The sequence below is a fragment of the Chrysochloris asiatica genome, unplaced genomic scaffold (assembly GCF_000296735.1).
Source record: "Chrysochloris asiatica unplaced genomic scaffold, ChrAsi1.0 scaffold00286, whole genome shotgun sequence".
NCBI classification, from domain to species: Eukaryota; Metazoa; Chordata; class Mammalia; order Afrosoricida; family Chrysochloridae; genus Chrysochloris; species Chrysochloris asiatica.
Genome location: NW_006408804.1, coordinates 1,561,218 through 1,567,519, shown reverse-complemented (window position 1 = coordinate 1,567,519; position 6,302 = coordinate 1,561,218). Strand labels below are relative to the sequence as shown.

The 6,302-nt window shown below is 38.7% G+C and overlaps 1 pseudogene; it reads left to right on the top strand.

Annotated features, from left to right (window-relative positions):
* Positions 1-3,867: 3,867 nt before the first annotated feature.
* On the top strand, positions 3,868-5,229 carry LOC102837173 (annotated as a pseudogene).
* Positions 5,230-6,302: the final 1,073 nt, after the last annotated feature.

Here is a 6,302-nt window from a genome sequence, read left to right as displayed (position 1 = left end):
AACCGACTCCATGGCACATGACCACCACCACCACCATCACTCACAACCATTTTATAGCTATATATACTCATATAATTGAAAATATTGAAGATTCATAACAATGATGTGAAACTTGTGTTAACTATCAGTCTGTTCTCAGTAAGGAACAAAGATCTTATTTAACCTGAAGTTTTGAGGGTAATAACCAACTTGATGTTTATCTAGATCTTCTTCTCTAGTCATTATAAAATTTGTCTTTTGATCTCTTTTTCAGTCACTACTCCTTTTTTATCTGTATTAGCCAGAATAGTTCCTGCACCAATGTAGATACTTCTGTCTTTGCACCTATTTCTGTTCATATTTGCTACTGCTACCGTTTTTGCAATGAAGGCAATCACAGCAGTGTAAATCTCATCCAATAAAATTATTATATTCTTCTCACTTCTGCAGCTCACTTCCTAACAACTATTGCCTTTTCCTTCATATTCTAGTACAAGCAAACCTATTGATTGCAGTTGTCAGCACTCAATGTGCTAATTTCACATCTTTATGCCTTTTACTGCACATGTTGTCCCCCTCTATGTTGTTCCCTCTTCCTGGACATTTTCAACTTGACCCACTCCTATTTATCCTTCAAATGTAGTCCCAAAAGTCCTTTCTTTGTTAGCAGTGTTACTTTTATCTTAAATTCAGAAATATGTTATCAGGCCTTCACAACCTTCTCCTGCATATTTCTGATGTTGTCTTGGCGAGATATGGACAACACAGCTATAGATGAGTGATCTAGGTAGAGGTTGTTGTTGTTGTTGTAAAGTGCTGTCGAGTCGATTCTGACCCATAGTGACCCTGTATAGGGTATCCAAGGAGCAGCTGGTGAGCTTAAACCACCGACCTTGCAGTTCAAATGACTTTGGAGTCTGGCTCATTAACCCATAGCACCACATCAGGACTCCAGGTAGAGGTAGAGATACTGAAAGATGATAGCTGTGGTCCTTTGGTATAGTTCTCGTCTTCCATGCAAGATATCTGGGTTCAATTCCCAGAAAATTTACTTCAAAAGCAGCCACCAGTTATGTCAGCAGTAGCTTGAGAGGTTTTGTGATGCTACACAGGTTTCAGGGGTGCTTCCAGACTAATTTTCTCCTTATGAGAAAATACCAATGAAAACTGTATGGATTATAACAGTTCAATCCTGCTATGCCCTGTGAGTCAGAATCCAACTCAATGGCAGCTAATAACAATATTTTATTATTGTTTTTCTTGTTAAGTGCCATCAAGTCGATTCTGACTCATAGTGATCGACCAACCCTGTGTAGGGCTTCCAAGGAGCAGCTGGTGGATTTGCATCACTGTACTTGCAGTTCAAATGAACCTTGTGGTCCGTGCTTATCCTATAGCACCACACCTAACAGAAATGTATATATATTGACATATAGCAAAGGTAATTAGATATAGAAAACTAAATTATTTCTAGAACAAATCTTTAGACTTCTCACTAATTGAAAATAAACTTATAAATTGCATATTATAGCCTTTATATTTATAGCTATATATCATTGCTACTGCTGCCGGTGCTGCTGCTGTTGTATGCCGTGGAGTCGGTTCCGACCCATAGCGACCCTGTACAGGGTTTCCGAGGCTGTAAATCTTTACGGGACAGAAAGCCTCATCTTTCTCCTGCAGAATGGCTGGTAGTTTCAAACTGCTGGTCTTGCGGTTCACAGGCTGATTCATAACCACTACGCTAACAGAGCTCCTTTTAGAATCATTAAATGTATAGAGCCATGATTTTAGGTCTGAAAAGTATTCTTTACATTGATTTCTAAAGGGCTATAACCATCAATAAAATTACCAAGTTTTGGTAAATTACTTCCATGAGAAATGAGGCCTAACTTTTCCGTCTACCATTCTATATTCTGCCAAATAGCAGATCACATCTTGTGTTTTTAAGATATTTCAAAAAGGATATGCTCAAGACAGATCTGTTTTACTACTTAAGGTTCAGCTTTAAGATGGCTCCAGAGATTTTTTGTTAAAGGTTTTAAAATTACAAAAGAATAATGACTTTAAGGTTTTTCCCAGACTCCATACTTCAAGAAGTTCATGAAAATTTGAAATTCAGTTCTACATATTCCATCTCTTGATCAAGATCCTTCTGAAGAATCTCTGATCAAAATGTTCAATAATGGTAGCCAAGTGCCATCCAGTTCTTCTGGACTCTTGGCAAAGAAGGCAGTTGTTCATAGAGGCAATAACCCAAAGATTCTGTATCTTTCTCCTGTTCTTGACTCTTTCTTCTCTATTGTTCATGGTGATGAACTAGTGATGCCTTGAATGGCTACTTGCAAGCTTATAAACCCCTAAGCACTACACAACAAACTAGAAGGCAGAACGAATCACTAGACACACAATTATGCTAATTAACTGAGATGTCCCATGGAATCATGATGCTAAACCTGCATCCAAGGAACTAAATATTCTGACAAATTCAGATCACGTCATTTTTTGATCACACCAAAATCTCTATTGATGTGTTTGTTCTTGTTTGCCATTACTTTTGGAGGAAAGCCTGGAATTCAGAAGGTGCAGAAGACACCTCTTCGATTAATGTTAAATTATAATTGACTAGAACTAACATTTATTAACTAACTACATTTGTGGGAAGAAATAACGGAAAAATTCAATGTCATCAATCAAAGCAAGGCAAAGGGCCCAGTGTGGAACAGACCATCAATTGCTCTTATGCAAGTTCAGGCTGAAGCTGAAGAAAATAAAACAAGTCCATGAAAGCCAAAATATGGCCTTAAGTATATCCTACATGAATTTACAGCCCATCTCAAGAACAGGTTTGATGCATTAAATACAATTGAAGACTAGAAGACTTGTGGAATGACATGAAGAACATTATATGTGAAGAAAGCATAAAGACACAAAAGAAAGAAAAGACCAAAGTGGATGTCATAACACACTCTGAGATTTGCTGTTGAGCATAGAGAAGCTAAAGCAACTGAAAGAAATGATGGATTAAAAGAGCTGAACAATTTCAAAGGACAGCTCAAGAAAACAAAGTCATAATGAAATGTGCAAAGACCTGGAGTCAGAAAACCAATAGGGAAGAACATGCTCAGCATTTCTCAAGCTAAAAGGGCTTAAGAAAAAAATCAAGACTCAACTTAAAATACTGAAGGATTTGATGGGCAAAATATTGAATGAATCAAGAAGTATCTAAAGAAGATGGAAGGGATACACAGAGTCGCTGTGCCAAAATAAACTGGTTGATGCTCAACTATTTCAATAGGTAGTATAGATCAAAACATGATGTTATTAAAGGAAGAAGCCCAAGAGGCACTGAAGGCATTGTCAATAAAACAAGGCTTTAGGAATTGAAGGAATACAAATTGAAAGGTTTTAACAAATTGATGCAGCACTGGAGGTACACACTTGTCTATGCTAAGAAATTTGATATTTCTATATATTATTGCTGCTGTTGCTGCTGCTGCTGTGTGCTGTGGAGTCGGTTCCAACCCACAGCGACCTTGTATAAGGTTTCTGAGGAGCAGCTGATGAGCTTGAACAGCCAGCCTTGCAGTTCAAATGGCTTTGCATTCTGGAGCATTAACCCACAGCGCCACACCAGGGCTCCGAAATATGTGGTACTCAGAAGCAAAAAACAAACAAACACTGACATTCAGAAAGTTAAACAATTTGCAGAGAAAATAAGCAGCTGAGCAGAGATCCAAATCTATTTGAGTGTGTCTGCCATTTCAAGAAAGTTTCCATTATTGTTGCGAAAAAAGATTAGTGGCAAAGCTGGGACATTTCGCCCTCCGCCACCATCTTGCTTTCCTTTAACCTGGCGGTGACCGGGGCGTACACCAATCTTAAACCATGAAGCTGTTAACCAGAGCCGGCACCCTCTCGAGATTTTATTTCCTCAAAGTTGCTCCCAGAGTTAAAGCCTCAGCTGCCCCCGCAGGAGCACTCCCGCAGTCTCAAGACCTTGAGTTTACCAAATTACCAAATGGTTTAGTGATTGATTCCCTAGAAAACTATGCCCCAGCGTCGAGAATTGGTTTGTTCATTAAAGCGGGCAGTAGATTATGAGGACTCCAGCAATTTGGGAACCTCTCATTTGCTGCGTCTTGCATCCAGCTTAACTACCAAAGGAGCGTCATCTTTCAAGATAACCCGTGGGATTGAAGCAGTTGGTGGTAAATTAAGTGTGACTACAACAAGGGAACACATGGTTTATACCGTGGAATGCCTGCGAGACAATATCGATATTCTAATGGAGTTCCTGCTCAATGTCACCATAGCACCAGAATTTCGGCCTTGGGAAGTAGCAGCCCTCAGTCACAGCTAAAGATTGACAAAGCTGTGGCTTTCCAGAATCCACAGGCACATGTCATTGAAAATTTACATGCTGCAGCTTACCGGAATGCCTTGGCTAATTCCTCATATTGTCCTGATTATAGGATTGGAAAAGTGACATCAGAGGAGCTATATTACTATGTTCAGAACAATTTTACAAGTGCAAGAATGGCTTTGATTGGAATTGGCATGAGCCATCCTGTTCTAAAGCAAGTTGCTGAACAGTTTCTCAACATGAGGGGTGGGCTAGGTTTATCTGGAGCAAAGACTGTCTACCGTGGAGGTGAAATCAGAGAACAGAATGGAGGCAGTCTGGTACATGCTGCTCTCGTGGCAGAAAGTGCTCCCATAGGAAGTGCAGAAGCAAATGCGTTCAGTGTGTTCCAGAATGTGCTTGGTGCCGGCCCATATGTCAAGAGGGGCAGCAACACCACCAGCTCTCTGTACCAGGCTGTTGCCAAGGGAGTTCACCTACCATTTGACGTTTCTGCTTTTAATGCTAGTTACTCAGATTCCGGACTCTTTGGGATTTATACCATTTCTCAGGCTGCAGCTGCTGGAGATGTTATCAAGGCTGCCTATAACCATGTAAAAACAATTGCTCAGGGAAACCTTTCTGATGGAGTCATCCAGATGGCCAAGAACAAGCTGAAAGCTGGATACCTAATGTCAGTGCATTCTTCAGAGGGTTTTCTGGATGAAGTTGGGTTCCAGGCTCTAGCCGCTGGTTCATGTATGCCACCAACTGCAGTCCTTCAGCAGATTGACTCAGTGACTGCTGCTGACGTCCAAAATGCTGCAGTGAAGTTTGTTTCTGGCAAAAAGTCAATGGCAGCAAGTGGAAATTTGGGGCATACACCTTTTGTTGATGAGTTGTAATACTGAAGTACATATTACATGAGAGAACTAAACATTTTCTCAATCCAGAGCAGCAAACACATGAAAGTCAAAAGTGTATAACATACCATTTATCTTGTATTTTTTTTCTTTTAATGAGCTGAAATATCTTAAGGCATAAATGCAAGTAATTATTCCCAACTGACCTAAAGGCAATAAAATGTTCTGTGTAAAAAAAAAAGATTAGTGGCATTTTCCACTCCAGTGTTTCCTTAAAAGATATGTGCAGGTGAATTCCAGTTCATTTATCAAATTCTGTCTTCTCCAAGATCTCCTTAGATTAGTGTTAGCATCATTCTTTGGCATTTCATATCCATCCCAATGTGTTTATAATTGGATGGTTTGATAAATGATCCTGCATGAGCAAGCATGGTTAATATCGCTGACCTTCCTTTGTCATTTCTTAAGCAGAATTTCCCTTAAATACTTCATATACCATTTCATGTTCTCTCTTTTAAAGTAGATGTGAATTCAGTGTCTAAACTATCACTTGACTATAAATAACTTTTTTTACACCTATTCTTTCATATTATCCATGTTACATTACAAGTACCACATTTTGACTAATTTTTTTTTTTTTTCTATTTAATACCTATCTTTTAGTTTGGCCCTGAGTTTCTTGTGTATGGGAACAATTCTCTCATTTTTTTTACATGTAACAACTAGCATGGTGGTTGGCATGCAGGTGATGCTTAGTAAATATCTACATCAACACCATTGCATCATTCCTAAGTAGTTATGCTTTATAATTCTTTATGAAGAAACAACTGGATTAATTATTATTCAGATTTTTTATGACTTTCTCAATGTTGTAATCTCTCACCAAAAACTTTTGTATTTTCATCTCATTAGGGAAGCATTAAGGATTACCATGCAGTTGAATAAATTGGGGTTTAAACCTTATTTCCTCTACTAGTAAAGGAATAAGCACAGATTCCCTATTTTTATATCAAAAAATGTCGATCATTATAGAAGATGCTACTTTGTTAAGAATACCTTTATGAAAATGCCTGTTCCTTAAGGAACAGGGTAAGGATGGAGTAGGATGTGTAAAG